General features: G+C 41.6%; 1 long non-coding RNA gene across 1 annotated transcript; it reads left to right on the top strand.

Annotated features, from left to right (window-relative positions):
* Positions 1-15,454: 15,454 nt before the first annotated feature.
* LOC122202372 lies at positions 15,455-17,351 on the top strand. The gene is made up of 3 exons (XR_006194621.1): positions 15,455-15,549; positions 15,874-15,980; positions 17,158-17,351. It is a non-coding gene; the product is annotated as an uncharacterized LOC122202372 (long non-coding RNA).
* The last annotated feature ends 1,121 nt before the right edge of the window (positions 17,352-18,472 follow it).

The raw sequence follows: 18,472 nt of genomic DNA, 5'->3' as shown, positions 1-18,472 counted from the left end.
CACACACACACACACACACACGCGCGCGCACACACACATGCAACCTAGGCATAAATAGAACAAAGTATGTACAGGATTCGTATGAGGAAAACTACAAAGCTTTGATGAAAGAAATCAAAGCAGAACTAAATAAATGGAGACAGACTCCATGTTCATGGATAGGAAGACTCAATAGTGTCAAGATGTCAGTTCTTCCCAAATTAATCGATAAATTCAATACAATCCCAGTCAAAATCCCAGTGAGTTATTTTGTGGATATTGACAAGCTGACTCTAAAGTTGAACATTTAGGGGCGCCTGGGTGGCTCAGTCGGTTAAGCGTCTGACTCTTGATTTTCTGCTCATGTCACGATCTCACAGTTCATGAGTTCGAGCCCCATGTCCAGTTCTGCACTGACAGCATGGATCCTACTTCAAATTCTCCCCCCTCTCTCTGTCCCTCCCTTGCTTGTGCTCTCTCTCTCTCTTAAAATAAATAAGTAAACTTAAAAAATAAATAAACATTATTTAAAAAATAAAGTTTAACATTTACATGGAAAGGCAAAGACCCAGAAAAGCCAACACAATATTGAATAAAGTTTGACAACTCACATTATAGGACTTCAAGGTTTAATGTAAGCTACAACAATTGAGACAGTGTGGTACTGGTAACAGAAGAGAAAAATAGACTCGTGTGTCAGAATACAAAGCCTAGAAATGGACCCACAGATAGTCAACTACTCTTTGACAAAGGAACAAAGACAATCCAATAGGGAAAGGATCATCTTTTCAATGAATAATGCCAGAACAGCTGGACATGTCTATGCAAATAAATGAATCGAGATGCAAATTTTACACTCTTCACAAAAATGAACCCAAAACGGATCTTAGACCTAAGTGTAAAATGCAAACCTGTAAAACCTCACAAAAGATGGCCGAAAAAAATCTAGTTGACCTTGGGCTTGGCCATGGCTTTTCGGATCACAAAGCGTAGTGAAAGAAAAAAAAAAAACCTGACAAGTTGTACTTCATTAAAATTAAAAACTTCTGCTCTGTGAAAGACGCTGTTTAACAAATGAAAGACAAGCCACAGAGTAGGGGAAAATATTTGCAAAACACATATCTAAAAAGGAAGGGTATCCAACATACACAAACTCAACCCTGAGAAAACAAACAACCCAACTTAAAAATAAGCAGAAGATCTGAACCTGGAAAGATCTGAGCTTTAAAGTGATGGCAAATATACATATGAAAAGCTGCTCTCCCTCTCCGGTCATTAGGGAATTGCAAATTAAAACTACAAATTAGATGCTGCTTCGCACCTACACCACCAAATTCTGGCAAAGATACGAGCAACATAATTTCTCATTCAGTGCGAGCAGGAATTCAAAATGGTGCAGCCACTTTGGAGGACGGCCTGGCGGTTTCTCACAAAACTAAACATACCCTTACCATATGATCCAGCAGTTGTGTTCCTTGGTATTTATCCAGTTAAGTCAAAAACTTATGTCCAAACAAAAACCATAGCAGGTCCTATACAGGGAGTGAACCCTAATAAAATCCGTGGATTTCAGTTCAGAGTAATGTATCGATATTGGCTCATCGCTTGTAACAAAGGTCCCTCACTAACACAAGACGTTAATAATAGGGGAACTGTGTTGGGGGAGGGCACGTTATGAGGGAATACATGGGAACCTTCCTTCCACTTTCGGATCCACTTTTCTGTAAACCTAAAATTGTCCTATACATTAGTTTACTGGGGCAGTTGTAACCAAGGACCACAAACTGGGGGACTTACAACAACAGAAATAGATTGTGTCGCAATTCTGGAGGCTAGAAGTCCAAAATGAAGGTACTGGGAGGGCTGGCTATGCCCCTTGTAAGACTCTGGGCAGAATCCTTTTTTAAAGTTTATTTATTTATTTTGAGAGAGAGAAAGAGAGAGAATCCCAAGGAGGCTCTACACTGTCAGTGCGGAGCCTGATGCGGGGGTCAAACTCGCAAACCCTGAGATCATGACCTGAGCTGAAACCAAGAGTTGGTTGCTTAACCGACTGAGCCACCCAGGGGTCCCCTTCCTGGCCTCTTCTTAGTTTCTGGGAAGTCCTTCTGGGAAGCTGGCAGTTCTTGGAGTTCTTGGCTTACAGCTGCTTCAGTACAATCTCTGCCTCCATCACCACATCCCTGTTTCCTATCATCTTTGCTCTGTGCATGTGATGTTTGGGTCCAAAGGTCCCCATTTTATAGGGGCACCAGTCGCATTGAATTGGGCCCACCCCAATGTCCTCATCTTAGTTTGATTATCTACCTACACTCTATTTCCAACTGAGGTCCCATTCATAGGTATGGGGGACTTCCACATATCTTTTTGGGGGACATGATGCAAGCTGTAACATGCCCTAAAAAATAAAATATAAAATTAAAATTAAAAAAAAAATAAGGGTGTTAATTTTTAAAAATCCCCTCTCCTTCTCTGGATAGGAAGACAGGAAGAAGTAACTTTCCTGGCTTTGGCTTAATTCTCTGGCATAGATATTTGACTAGTAATACCTATAGGCTCCAAGACTTGATGTCATTAATAATATGACTTTATATCATTCTCAGTATTCTATTGAAATAGAGGGGAAATAGTGAAATCTAAAGAAAAAAGAACCAATTCTTCTTTTATAGGACATAACTAAAAAACGAAAACTGCCCTCAAATATAAGCTATGATGAATATCAAGGTCTAGAAAGCAGCAAATAAAACTCGTAGAGTTTGAAGACAATTCCCGGCTTATAGCATCTGTGCAAAGAAGTCAGGATCGGGGGAAGAGAGGAGCCCAGTTTGTGACTGCGTTCGTTATGACACCGCACACTGGCTGGTCAGCTGCCTTGTTTAGATTAGGGCACTAACAAAAGCACGCTTCAGATTTCCTCACAAGTGGGGAGAGTCCCTCTGTTCCAAGTCGTGAGCTGTGATCTGGGCCCCAGTCATCTCTCTGTCTTGTCAGATGAAGCAGTGTCTCTAGGACAACACAGATCTATCTCTGCCAGAGACAAGTGGCTGCCTGCTGCTCGGGATCTACTCTCCCCCTCTCCCTAACTGACCTAACCCCAGTTTTCTTTGAGACCACGAGCCTAGTGAGAACCAGTTGTCTCTCCTTACTCCCTTGTAGCTGGGGGTTCCAGGAGACCTAACTGTGCTGGTGGCCTGGTTGGAAGTCCCCAGAAAGGGCTGCCCTTCATTAATCAGAGAAAGGCTTTCCAGATCTTCCTTCCTGGATGTGGGCACGATATCTGGAGGTTTGGCAGCCATCTTTTGACCACGACTATGCGGAGCTCACTCTCAGGAGAGTGGAACTGATGAGAGAAGAAATCTGGGACACTGATGAAATCGGGGCCCGCGGCTGCTCCGTCCTCGTTTTTTCTCCTCCACACTTTTTCTTACAGTTTTATTTGTCATTTGGGCTTTAGGATTTGCCACATTTTGGATTTTGCTAATTTGCAAGACACGTAATATCTACTCATTTGGCTTTATGCAACGTTAACGAACACCAATGATCATTACAGGCTCCAAATACATGATATTCTAATTTTATTATTCCCTCATTTATAAGCAGTGATAAAGGGAAAGGTTTGCCCATCAACTATTTGGTTGCTTTGAGGAACAATTCACGTAAAAAAGATCATGTAAACTCTTGGCCCTTTTTTCCTTATCACTCTTCGAACTAAGGGGTTAGTGTCCTGCTATCCTTAAAGGCAATCAATTCAGAGATTTTTAACATGTTCATTTGTTTGTTTTCATCGTGAATAACTCCTGGACTTACATATATGTGATGTGTTTACATCCATAGCTATTATTATTTTTATTCATGTTCAAACTATCCTAGCCTTTGGCCCCTGGGAATCTCTTCAAGTGGCTTCTGAGGCGACCCCACTAAGTATAATGCTTTTTATACATTTTTTATGCCCTTTGTGAGGTTGTGGAAGTTCACTCCTTACTATATTGGCTAAGAGATTTTATCATGATTAGAAGTGAAATTTTATCAAATGTTCTCTCTGCATGTATCGAGATGATCATATGGTTTTTAATCCTTTATTATTGTGATGAATTTTGTAAATCACTCTCCTAATGTTAAATTAGCCTTTTTAGAAATTCAAGTATAATGAACAAGTGATGTTATATTCGTTTCAGGTGTATAATGTAATGATTCAACAATGCTATGTGCTACTCAATGCTTAGCTCGGTAAGTGTGCTCTTAATCCCCTTTATCAATTTCACACACACCCCCACCTCCCGTCTGGCAACCCCCAGGTTGTTCTCTGCATTTTAAGAGTCTGGTTTTTTCATTTACCTCCTTTTTGTTTGTTTGTTTTGTTTCTTAAACTACACGCATGAGCAAAATCACAGGGTATTTGTCTTTCTCTGTCTGACTTAATTCATTTAGTATTTTACCCTCTAGATCCATCCATGTCATTGCAAATGGCAAAACCTCATTCTTTTTCACGGCCAAGTAATAGTCCATACTGTATATACACCACGTCGTCTTTATCCATTCATCCACCAATGGACATTTGGGTTGCTTGTATATCTTCACTATTGTAAATAATGCGGCACTAAACAAAAAGGTGCATATATCTTTTCCAATTAGTGTTTTCATTTTCTTTGGGTAAACACCCAGTAGTGGAATTACTGTATTATATGGTAATTCTATTTTTAATTTTTTGAGGAAGCTCCATGCTGTTTTCCACAGTGGCTGTACCAATTTGCATTCCCACCAACAGTGCACAAGGACTCCTTTTTAATCCTAACCCTTGCCAACACTTGTTATTTCTTGTGTTTTATTTATTTATTTATTTATTTATTTTAAGCCATTCTGACAGGTGTAAAGTGACATCTCATTGTGGGTTTAATTTGCCTTTCAATCCCAGGACTCGACTTTCTTGGTCATGATACATTAATCTTTTTATGTATTGCAGGATTTCATTTGTTCTGTTGAGGGTTTTTGCCTTTACGCTCATGAGTGAGATTGATCTACAATTGTACTTTCTCATATCATTCTTATCAGGTTTTTAGTATGCCAACCTCATAAAGTGAATTGGGGATTTTGTTTTTCCTTTTTAAAATGTTATTTGGCAGTTAATAGTACTTATTTCTTCCTGAAGGTTTGGTAAAACTGGTGGTAAAGCCAATGGGGACTCAATATTTCTTCAAGGGTATGTTTTGAAACTACTGACTCAATTTCCTTAATCAGTTTAAGACTATTCCTCTTTTCTTGATAACTGCATTTGAAACGAATTTGTCCAGTCCATTCATTTTTAAAATGTACTCATTTTTAAAATGTCCAATCCATTCATTTTTAAATGAATTTAAAATTCATTTTTAAATGTATCGGCGTATATCACATCTTCTTATCCATTTGGTCTCAGAAGGTATGTATTCTTGATTGTTTTTCCAGTAGAATTCACTGGGGACTTTGTCCTCTCTTTTTCTTCATAAGCTTCAACAAAGGTTTTCTATTCATTTAACCTTTTTGAAGAGCTAACTTTTGGTTCTGTTGATCCTTCTTTTTCTTTGTTCCTTTGATCATTACCATCTACTTTCATCATTCCATGCTTCTACTTCCTTGTCATTAATTCTGCTGTGTTCTTAAAGCAAAATTGGGTGCTTACCTCGTTATTGGAGAGGCTTGTTTTTTTTCCTAATGTTAATACCTAACCTAATAGAGTACTGTTTTGGCTCTCCTGTAGGTTTGATATCTAATATTTTTATTATTTTTTATGTCCAACTATTTTCCCCTTTCCATTATAAATCTCTTTGGACCAACAAGCAGTTTAAAAGACTATTTTTAATGTCTAAGTGTATGATTTTCTCTAGGTTTTTGCAGTTTCTAATGTTTATGTGCTCCAGTATAATTGCATTGTGGTCCTTATATGTATGTAATGCCAATCCTTCTAAATTTGATGCAGAAAGCAGATGGTCAATTTTCATGTGCATTCCATATGTGCCTGAGAAGGATGTGTTTTCTTTAATTTCAAGGTGTAATGTTATATATTGTCTATATATTTATTCCTATTTGGTTTGTTCGATTTATCAGTTATGGTTTGTCCACTACAATTATCTACAGAGAGATATATTAAAATCAAAATCTCCCACTATTAAGATGAATTTTTATATTTCTTTTTCAATAGGAAATAGTCACTTTTTCAATAGTCAGTTTTTGATATACGTATTTTGAAATTAAATATCAATTTCCTATGCATTCCTTCTTATGCATTGAACCTTTCCTCATTATCTTTACCTCTAGTGAATCCCCAATGAAACTTACTTTCTTTAAATTCTTTTTTTTTAATTTTTTTAATATTTATTTTTGAGACAGAGAGAGACAGAGCATGAATGGGAGAGGGTCAGAGAGAGAGAGGGAGACACAGAATCCGAAACAGGCTCCAGGCTCTGAGCTGTCAGCACAGAACCTGACGCGGGGCTCGAAGTCACGGACTGCGAGATCATGACCTGAGCTGAAGTCGGATGCTTAACCGACTGAGCCACCCAGGCACCCCTAAATTCTCTCCTTTAATATGAAGTTTATTGTCAAATTGGTTTCATCTTTAAATTCTTTATGTCAGTTTTTGGGGGGTTAATATTCAACTAGTACATATTTTCCTATTCATTGACTTTTAATCACTTAAGGTAATACCTTATAGGTATACCTCTTGTAATCAGCCTATGCACGGCATTATTTTAACTCAGTCTTCCACCCTTTCCTTCTAACTGTAGAGCTTAGTCATTTTACATTTATTATAGTTACTGATAGGCTAGGTTTCTATTCATTACTATAATATTATATGGTTACATTTGTCTACTTTTTCTATTTCTATTTCCCTCCTTTTCCTGCCTACTTTTGGAATGATTGCAAGTCTTCTACCCACTCATTTCATTTTTTTCTGTCTACTTTGTTTGGAAATTACATTTTCATTCTTTTCACAGAACTCCACTGCATGGCTATATCATAGTGTACTCAAGCAGTCACCAACTGATGAACATATAGGCTGTTTTCAGTCTTTTGCTATTATACACAGCACTGTAATAGATAGCCTTTACCATTTCTACTTTTTATTTATTTTTATTTTTTTAATATTAAATTTATTGTCGAGCTGGTTTCCATACAACACCCAGTGCTCATCCCAACAGGTGCCCTCCTCAATGCCCATCACCCACCGTCCCCTCCCTCCCACCCCCCATCAACCCTCAGTTTATTCTCAGTTTTTAAGAGTCTCTTATGGTTTGCCTCCTTCCCTCTTTGTAACTTTTTTTTTTCCTTCTCCTCCCCCATGGTCTTCTGTTAAGTTTCTCAGGATCCACATAAGAGTGAAAACATATGGTATCTGTCTTTCTCTGTATGACTTATTTCACTTAGCATAACACTCTCCCGTTCCATCCACATTGCTACAAAAGGCCAGATTTCTTTCTTTCTCATTGCCAAGTAGTATTCCATTGTGTATATAAACCACAATTTCTTTATCCATTCATCAGTTGATGGACATTTAGGCTCCTTCCATCATTTGGCTATTGTTGAGAGTGCTGCTATAAACATTGGGGTACAAGTGCCCCTATGTACCAGCACTCCTGTATCCCTTCGGTAAATTTCTAGCAGTGCTATTGCTGGGTCATAGGGTAGTTCTATTTTTAATGTTTTGAGGAACCTCCACACTGTTTTCCAGAGCGGCTGTACCAGTTGGCATTCCCACCAACAGTGCAAGAGGGTTCCCTTTCTCCACATCCTCTCCAGCATCTATAGTCTCCTGATTTGTTCATTTTAGCCACTATGACTGGTGTGAGGTGATATCTGAGTGTGGTTTTGATTTGTATTTCCCTGATGAGGAGCGACATTGAGCATCTTTTCATGTGCCTGTTGGCCATCTGGATGTCTTCTTTAGGCAAGTGTCTATTCATGTTTTCTGCCCATTTCCTCACTGGATTATTTGTTTTTTGGGTGTGGAGTTTACCATTTCTACTTTTTAAAGAGTAGCTTCTAGCCTTATGAAAGCTTAGATATTCAGGTACGCATATGTCGCCTATAAAGACTAAAAGTAAAAAGCATCTTTAACCTCCTCTTGAAAAATACAAGGACCTTCAAGAACTTTAAAAATGACCAATACTCTTTCGATGTGAATTTTATATTGTCTAGAATTTTAATTCTACACTGCTTTTGACCTGTAAGTCTAATATTATTAATGTTTCTTGTATTATAAATGTACATTAGATTTACCGACATATTCGTCAATTTCTTGGCTTGCCATTTTTCCTTATATGATAGGTCTTCCAGCTGCTGTCACTTTGGAATTTACCTCGTTCCTTGAATCTGAAAATTGGTGTCTGTCCACTATCCTGGATACATTTTCATCTATAATTTAAAAAATATATATGGTCTGTCCTCCTCATGCTGAGAGTCTGTTAAGACATTTGTCACACCTATCATTGTAGGCTCTCTGTTTCCTGACTCCTTTTTCATGTTTTGTTTCCCTTTGTGGCACCAAGTTGCCTTGTAGAACATGTTTCTCACCTGTCTTCAAGTTCACTGAATTTCTCTTTAGCCATCTCTAATCTGCTGGCTAATCTGTCCATGGGGTTTTCATTGCACTGCTTGTTTTTTCATTTCAATTGTTCTTTTAAAAAAGTATCTTCATACTCATTTTGTGTGATCTGTTGTTCCTAGCTCATATTTTCAAGATCCCTTTCAGGACTTTTTTTTTGTGTGTGTGTCTGTGGATCGTGCTGGCTCTCGCACATAGTGCTTTCTTTCCTTGTGGGTTTTGTGACTTGTGCCACGAACACCTTATTTCCTTGGACCATTATTCCCGAAAAGCCTTTGAGTCCTGGGATAGTGCTGAGTTCTTTCAAAGAGGACCCACATTTGCTTTTTGTAGTAGCGTGGATTTGCTGCAAACATGGGACTACTTTATTTTTTTTTAATTTTTAAAAAAATGTTTACTTGTTTACTTTGAGAGAGAGAGAGAGAGTATGTGTGAGCAGAGGAGGGGCAGAGAGAGAGGGAGGGAGAGAATTCTAAGCAGGCTCCAGGCTCTGACCTATCAGTGCAGAGCCCGAGGCAGGGCTCAAACCCACAAACCACGAGATCATGATCTGAGCCAAAATTGAGAGTCAGATGCTTATCTAACTGAGCCACCCAGGGGCCCCTACCTGGGACTACTTTCAATAAAATTATCTACAAGTGGTTTTTAGAGGCTACAGAGATCATCTGGATTTAGTCCCAACCCTTGGACAATATCTCCTTTAGAACTATGTATTCTCAGGGGAATGTTTGTTCTTTTCCCCAGCAGTTAAGTCTAGACAGGTAATTTCCTGGCTTTAACCATCTGCAGTTAAGGTTTATTTCTGGTTCACCCTAACACAAGAAATTATAGCCCTCTGGGTTCCCGGTCTTATGCATCTATTCTGTGTCAGATTCCTTACTTGGGATGGTCTCTAAGATTTCAATCTGGCCTCTCACATCTGTGTATGTATCCAAGCAGAACCTCAAGTTTTCTATGTTTCAAGAGAAACCTTCTAAGTGAAAACTAGCTTTCCACTTGCTTACCTCCTAAGGTTTGTGCTTTTGCTTTGCTCTGAGTCTCTGTGGATTCCTTGCTTTGGTTCCATCCAATGATGCATTTAAAAGGCACGATTGAATATGGTCACTTCATTCCGAAGAGTTGGACAGGGTGCCCAAACTGCTTTACTGCCAGAAGCTGAAGTTTGGCTTTTGGTTTTGACAGAAACTCTCGGGTGACCCGGGGACTCAACACAAACAATCCTACCACGGCCCACAGGAAACAACTCATGCTCCGTCTCTCCTCCATGACAGGTCCCTTGGATGAAAACCAAAGCAATAAATTACCAACTTATAATAAACCACTGCTGGTGGCATTTCTGGCAGGTTGTCTTGTCACGAGCGAAGGATATGCTTTTCTTTTTTTTTTTTTTTTTTTTTTTTTTTTTAAATTTTTTTTCAACGTTTTTTTTTTTTATTCATTTTTGGGACAGAGAGAGACAGAGCATGAACGGGGGAGGGGCAGAGAGAGAGGGAGACACAGAATCGGAAGCAGGCTCCAGGCTCCGAGCCATCAGCCCAGAGCCTGACGCGGGGCTCGAACTCACGGACCGCGAGATCGTGACCTGGCTGAAGTCGGACGCTTAACCGACTGCGCCACCCAGGCGCCCCAGGATATGCTTTTCTAAGTGAGGGAAGAGTGGGTGGCTCTTGTGTGAAGGTTGAGATAACCTGATACAACTCCTCCAGGGCAGTGATGAACTTTTCGGGACCATTTCAAAATTTTCCAAAGGGAATAATATCCAGGCTGATAACGAGCCCTCAAAGCAACAGCTTAGCTGCCCAGAATAGCTCAGAGCATTTTGGAGCCTGCAGTTTCTCTCTCTCTCCTGAGACTCGGTATTGCAGCCATTCATAACTTAAAGAGCATGATTTATTCATCCCCCAATATCATGAGAACCAAAATGGATTGAGTTCATTTGAAATGCAGATGTGTCTGCACTGTAATTACAATTGCCCTTGTGATTTTTACCATGAGGCGCAGCCCTCAAGTGGAAATGAGAAAGATGTGGGCCACGACAGCAATGAAATATTTTGGCCCAAGACTGAAGCGAGTTTTAAAATACACACAAAGAAGAGCGGGAAACACACGAGGAACAGACTTGGCTAACATAACTTTTTTTCCTTCCCTCTGATAAATACCTTGCTTTAGACCCCATGAAGGGACATTCGTGGTGACCACAGGCAGAGAAGGTAAAGGGGACATATTAATTATCCTGTGGACGGTGTCTTGTTCAAGAGACTGCAGAAAGCTGGTGAGCATTTCTGAAGGCTTCTCAGAGGCACAAAACTAGCTATGATTCACGGGAAATGGCATTTGCTTTTGCGAAAATGCCACACCTCCTTTTGGGAGACGTGAGCTACTTAAAGAAGACACGATTGAATCCTGGGGCACCCTCGAGACTCACATCCACATACAGATTACATCCCACGTTGTACCCTTGTCAGAGGCCATTTCTGAGACACACACACACACACACACACACACACACACACACACACACATCCAAACCCACACGCAAGACACCATTTGTTAGAAATATCTTTAGGAGACCATGATAGCATCACTTTCCCCTGGGACCTTCCAGAGAGCAGTGGTTTAAATTTTAGTTTTACCCACCAGCTGTGCCACCTGGCACAAATTACCTAATTTTTTCTCCTCATCAGTTCCCTCCTCTACACAATGGGCGTAATGATATCTACCCCATGTGATGTCAGAAGGTGGAATGCCTGTGAAAATAAAGTCTATACAAGTGTCAGTTGAGTTTATCATTGGGCACAAAGCATATTTATAGAGCAGAATAGCAGAAATCCCAGGCACAGAGTGAATGGGCCCACGGTAGACCCCTCCTCCTCTTTCACTCTTGATCTTGTCGACAAGTTCTTTTACAAGTCACAGTGTCTATGCTCCACCCTGACCAAGAGCGGGAGGGCAACAGCATCAAATGCCTTTGCTCAGTTGGGGTATTGAATTCTGGGATGGGCTGTTGCCTTTATGGCAGGGGACAGGTCACCAAACCAGAAGTTCCTTCGGTTTCACGTGGCCTTCTTCTTTAGGGGAGCCTCTAATACGAATGTTCCTGTGTCGTGGGACAGGTGGGTATTTGCTAGCAGGGACGACAAGGAGGAGAGTTCGCCATTGCGGGGAAACTCTGTGATCAACTTTGCCCAAGAAAAACCTGAACTGGCCTGTGTACTGTGCCCCCTATGAGAGTCAGGGAGTCCCCTACCCTTATGCCTCCATGTCTGATACATTTGACCCCGGCCCCTTATCGCGGTAATTAAACGGGGGGTGGAGGGCTGCCTTTCCCAAAGCCAGCCAAGTGATAAGCCGGCCTGTGACCTGTAGCTCGATCCCCCTTATGAATGGCACATCAGTCCTGAACATTTGAAACGACCCTTCTATTTCCACGTTGTTCTCAGAAGAATTGTTTCTTCCAAGCAACTGCTGCCTGATCTTAGTTTGCTCTTGAGTCTCAAACTATGTGCATTCTTTTTTTTTCTTTTTTAATGTTTATTTTTGAGAGAGAGAGAGAGAGCATGTGCGAGAGTGGGGGAGGTGCAGAGGTGGGGGAGGGATCCAAAGCGGGCTCTGGGCTGACAGCAGAAAGCTCCACGCGGGGCTCAAACTCAAGAACTTTGAGGTCATGACCTGAGCTGACGTCAGATGCTTCGCCGACTGAGCCACTGGGTGCCCTGATGTGTACATTCTTTAAGACCTCTGGTCATGGTAGTCCGGTTTGCCTAACAACTCTGTTACTGTGCCCTGAGACATTGATATTTTGAGTGTGTAGGATCCATAATAGTGACATGTGAATTACCGATGCTTACAGTGTAACCGTTGATCAACCCCTGAAGATATTGTTAGCTAGCGTCTTCTTAGGAAAAACTTGTCTGAAAATTTTAAGCTGGAATGTCACTAGAACCTCGGTTTAGAAAAAAACTACAGGCGGGGCGCCTGGGTGGCTCAGTCGGTTAAGCGTTCGACTTCAGCTCAGGTCATGATCTCGCGGTCCGTGAGTTCGAGCCCCGTGTCGGGCTCTGTGCTGACAGCTCAGAGCTTGGAGCCTGTTTTGGATTCTGTGTCTCCCTCTCTCTCTGACCCTCCCCCGTTCATGTTCTGTCTCTCTCTGTCTCAAAAATAAAATAAACGTTGAAAAACAAAAACAAAAACTACAGGCTCCTTATATGTTTGGCACCTGCATTAGAAATTGTGTACAAATTCTTCATAATGTCTGTGCATTGACCCTCAGAACAACCAATAAAATCTCAATTATGGGAGTGCCTGGGTGGCTCAGTCGGTTGAGCAGCCGACTCTTGATTTCAGCTCGGGTCATGGTCCCAGGGTCTTGAGATTGAGCCCCATGTCGGGCCCATGATGAGCTGATGAGCATGGAGCCTGCTTGGAATTCTCTCTCTCTCTCTCTCTCTCTCTCTTCCTCTGTCTCTTTCCCTCGCTACCACTTTCTCTCTCTCTCTCAAATAAAAAAATAAATAAAAATTTAAAAACTCTCAATTATGAAAGGAAAAAAAGATCTGAACGGACACCCAGACACCACACTGAGTAAGGCATACAAGTGGCCAAAAAAAGCATGCGAAAAGCTTCTCAACATCACCTGTTGTTAAAGGTACTGCAGATTAAAACAACAATGAAATCCCACTACACACCCGTTAGAATAGCTCAAAGTCTAGAAAACTGGCAAGCCCACATCCTAGCGAGAATGAGGAACTCTCGTTCCTTGTTGACGGGGATGCGAACTTGGGTATAGCTGCTTGGAGAGACAGTGTGGTAGTTTCTTTCAGAGCTAAACGTACTTTGACCATGCAGTCCAACAATCTCGCTGCCAATTTACCCAAGTGAGTTGACAACTCACCACACAAAAACCCGTACACGAATGTTTATAGCGTCTTTATTCATAATCACTAAAACTGGGGAGCAACCAATGCGTCCTTTAAGATAAATATACAAACTATATTATATCCAGACAATGCATAAAAAGCAATGGGCTACCAAGCCATGAAAAGACATGGAAACTTAAATGCATATCGCTAAGTGAAAGAAGTCAGTCTGAAAAGGTTGCATCCAGGCATGCCTCGCCAAGCCCATATCAGATGGCAAACTTAGTTGATAAATGTTGTGCGTGTTCTGACGGCTCCCTCTCTCTCTCTGAGACACAATATTGAAATCAGGCCAAGTAATTCCCCTACAGTGGCCTCTAAGTGTTCAAGTGAAAGGCAGAGTCACACGTCTCTCACTGTACATCAAAAGCTAGAAATGATTAAGCTCAGTGAGGAAGGCTTGCCGAAAGCTGAGACAGGCCAAAACCAAAATCAAGAGTCGAACGCTCAACTGACTGAGCCACCCAGGTGCCCCTGGAATTGAACACTTATTTCAGTGAGTGGATGGGAGTTGATGGGAGCTAGGTTTCTCAGCGTTGGAGTAGAAAGTTACCGACAAGCAAGGGGCAGAGGCTGGATATATATATATATATATATATATATATATATATATATATATATGATCTACATTATGAGATATACATATGATATATATAACTGTATCTTTATAGAGGTCTCTATTTCTATATGTGTGTGTGTATGTGAGATACATATAGCCTGTGTCAGAATCCCCCCCCCCCTTTTTTTAAATTTATTTAAGAGAGAGAGAGAGACAGACAGAGACAGAGTGCGAGTGGGGGAGAGGCAGAGAGAGAGGGAGACACAGAATCTGAAGCAGGCTCCAGGCTCTGAGCTGTCAGCACAGAGACCGCCATGGGGCTTGAACTCGCGAACCATGAGATCATGACCTGAGCTCAAGTCGGACGCTTAACCGACTGAGCCACCCTGGCGGCCCCAGAATCCCCTTCTTTTTTTTAAGGCTGAATAATATTCCATTCCGTTCCATTCATCTGTTGATGGACATTTGATTTATTTCTGCCTTTTGAGTGTGAATAATGCTGCTGTGAACTTTAGTCATTTTAATTTTTAATTTTTATTTTAATTTTTTTTTAGAGAGAGAGAGAGAGCACAAGCTGAGAAGAGGGGCAGAGGGAGAGAGAAAGGATCTTAGCAGGTTCCACAGTCAACACAGAGCCCAACGTGAGGCTTGATCCCATGACCCTGGAATCATGACCTGAGCTGGAATCAACAGCCAGATGCTTCATTAACTCAGTCACCAAGGAGCCCCTAAACATTTTTCAATTGACAAATGTGGGGTACAAGGTAGAGAAATGTAGGGCGCAATATGTGGACGTTAGTGGGACAGGAGCTACTTGAATCCCCATGTAGAGAGAGGGCATTTCAGGCCACACTGCACCAGTAATTTGGCAGAGAACTTGGCCCCTGACTCCCATGGCTGACAGAGACTTGGATTCCCGGTGAGTGAGCTGAAGGTCAGCTCTGGCTGGAACTTGTCCTTGTTAGCAGGGACTTGAAACGTGTTTCTCTCTGCATTTGAAGAGGCCGTGCAGAAATAGGGGTCTCCTAATTCTCGAGCTTTGGGGCATATGCCCTTCCTGCAGAAGTTTTGTGTCCACGACGGTGGCTTTGTGACCAGTGGGTCCTTAGGAAATTTGCCAAGTGATTCACTGAATGACTGATGTGTTCACCGAGTTAGTGAGGAAAATGACACACCCTGGGGTGGGGGGCAGGGTATGAATGTATGAATGTGTGAGACGGATTCCGTACTGGAGGAAGATTAGCTGATACCCAAGAGAAGAAAAAGAAGTATCTGATGGACCATACAGCATTCAGGGGACCCCTCTCCTAGTTACTGATATTTTCTATTTGCGACCAGCCTTCTTCGGAATGCCTTTTTGAGAAGGAGATGTCACATGTAGTTTTGATTCTTAGAACCTGACGGGGTCATAAGATGCCTTCTATGAGAATGAATACTGAGGCATCCGGTGGCAAGGAGTGAGGGTCTCCCCTGTAGGAAGCGTACAAAGAAGGATCCAACATTTATGGAGTGGTTGCAAGGTGAGAGCCAATGGCTTGGTTCACAGTGACGGCTTTTTGCACTGGGTGTAGTTCAGGGGGAGGGTGGGGTGGGTGAAATACCTTAGCAAGAAAAGTGAGAACATAAGTTCAGGCACCCAATCTGATTTTTGAGAGAGCTTGGAGTTGGGCTTTGTTCTGGAGGCCAGGTGTGGCCCTGCCTCAGGGTGGGTGTGGCAAGGGTGGGCAGATGTGGATGGTTGTGGGAGGTACAGAGCTCAAGGGGCTCAGTGTGTTCTTTGGCTTGGCCCTTGGGTGAGTGACAAACAGATTGCAGAACATGTGCTCTCTCCCTCCTCTTGGCAGGTGGGTGTGTAGCCTGTGGGTTGGACCAATGTGGTCAAGAAAGTCCTGCAAATGGGCAGTCAGAGGCTATGGTGCCTCAGGGCCTGTTGGCAGCACCAGAGGCCAAGGTGAGTTGATAAACGTGAGGAATTTGCATATCAACAAGGCCAGGAGCATCACCAACTAGTTGGAAAGTATACAGTTGGAATAAAATGTTAATCAAGCCCAAATCCTTCCAGTTGTCAAGCAGTGGGAGAGTATCAGGAGAGACAGAGGAATGGCCTTTGCTCTTAATCAGTCTTGGTCATCTTATGATCCATAAGCCCCTCCCAGGAGCCCCAGCATTATTCCAGATAGATTCAGACTTTTCTTGACATCTAGGAATCGACCACATTGAATAGGTGTGTTCCATGTCTTAGGTCGATGGTTCGCAAATGCTAACAATCCCAGCCAACGTTGACGATCTAGTCACTTTTCTCTGTCCTTTCACTACTAGCCCAGTGCCACATACACTAAAAGCTGATGCCTGAACCATCTTCTAAAAACGAATATCTGATTGCGTCTCTCTGCTCTTACAGCCTTTCATCAGCTTTCCACGGCTCAGAAAATAAAGGCAAGTTCCTTGACATGGCTGGTGAGGTCTTGCCTGGTCTGGCCCCACCTCCTTCTCCAGCCTCACTGCCCAGCCGGGCCCCCTCGCCCTATCTTTCAGGCTCTCGTATTTGCCAAGCTCTCGTCTGCCACAGGGACATTGCACATGCTAGATTTCCTGTCTGGAATGATCTTCCTCTTTTTATCTAGTTAATTCTTACTCACCGTGACTCAAAGGTCCCTTGCTCAAGGAAGCTTTTTCTGATCGCTCTGACCAATTTAAATACCCCCATTATGGGCTCTCAGGGAACCACGAGCACTTGCATTTAGAAACAATTGCAACTGTGTATTTATTTATGTATGTTTTTTATTGGTGTTTGTCTCTCTTCCAAACAGCTCCGTAAGGGTGGAAGCAATATGGCTTTTGCCCATCGTTGTATCTCAGTGCCTGTTATTCCCTCAACAAATATTTGTCAAGCACCTGCAAACGTGACAGACACTGCTCTGGTGCTCGAGATGCTGGCATGAACAAAATGGAGGTCCCGCCCCCCATGGAGGGTGCTTTTTAGCACAGATTAGTCTACTAATATTAGCTTAATAAAATTCGTCAATAGTTACCATGTGCTAGGGCACTTGCTAAGTGCTTTTCATGAATTACCTCACTTAATCCCCTCAAAATCTGATTTTTACCTTTTTAAATTGCTCTTCTTTCAGCTGTTAAAAATGGAAACTTGAGTTTCTCAAGCCCCTCATTTCACGGCATATTATTGCCAGCGACCTGCTGGACTCTTCCTCGGTTCACGGATTGATTTTCCTTTATCCCCTATTTCTGCTCCTGTAATGCACCCTTCTATACCTGAAACAATTCTGGTGGATCTTTTTGTTTGAATGTATTTTTCAAAAATGAAGTTTGCCACTTTGATGCGTTTTTATTGATGTGTGATGAATTTTTAATTTACACAAAATTTGTATGTTATATATTTCTTTTCCCCATTGACACTGCTCTTAACATCTATCCATATTGTATGCATCTAATTCCCCAGTTCTAACTGCTGTCTAGTACACCGTAAAATGCATTTAATACACTGCACCCCTCCAGTTCCTAGAGATGAACAACCACATTTCCATCAACGTAATAAATGCGTGATTTACACAATGAACACACTCATACATTTCTCCTTAGGTATGTAGAGACAAAATTAAACACCTGATGAGTGGCAGAACAAGAAGTTTCATGCAGCTACAATTTCTCATACCTAGAATTGGTGTGAATAGCAAATATTAATGATAGAAAACAAACTGAGGGTTGATGGAGAGAGGTGGGTGGGGGGTGGGCTAAATGGGTGATGGGTATTGAGGAGGGCACTGGTGATGAGCACTGGGTGTTGTAAGTGATGAATCACTGGGTTCTATTCCTAAAACCAATATTTCATTGTATGTTAACTGGAATTTAAATAAACATTTGAAAAAAAATCATGCAAATATTACATACTAATTGTGGAAATGTAATGATAAAACTTTCTAAAACATTAAATGGTACCAATTGGACACGTTTAATAGATAAGGAATTAGAATGTTTGAACTGTGCTTACAACCAAAGAACAAAGGGGAGGCAGTATTATCCAAGTAGATTTGGCACTAGATCTTTACTATGCAAGTAGGGAATCCAGAATGTTTCTTAGTTTCAATGGAAGCCTCTTCCATGGGTCTACTGTTAATGGACACAAAGAGCACATAAAGTGCATCATGTCTACCATAGCCCAAATTAGACAGGTTTGCTGCATTCTGGCCATGCAACAATATAGTGGAGTTTCATGTAGAGTATTGAACATGACAACATCTGAGATTCTTTACCACTTTAAGATGTCCTTGTTTAACTTGTGAGTCTATAGGCTGACTGTTTCACTTGATATTGTGAAAAGAGATTGAAGACACAGCTGCTGCTCTCAAAGAACTCAAGGTCTAGTTAGGAGACAGACAATAAACACCTAGTTAAATATGGCAGGATCTTTGCATTATCATGAAACCA

This window comes from Panthera leo, chromosome D2 (assembly GCF_018350215.1).
Source record: "Panthera leo isolate Ple1 chromosome D2, P.leo_Ple1_pat1.1, whole genome shotgun sequence".
NCBI classification, from domain to species: domain Eukaryota; kingdom Metazoa; phylum Chordata; class Mammalia; order Carnivora; family Felidae; genus Panthera; species Panthera leo.
The sequence above is the reverse complement of the archived record's forward strand: the minus strand, read 5'-3'. Positions and strand labels throughout refer to the sequence as shown.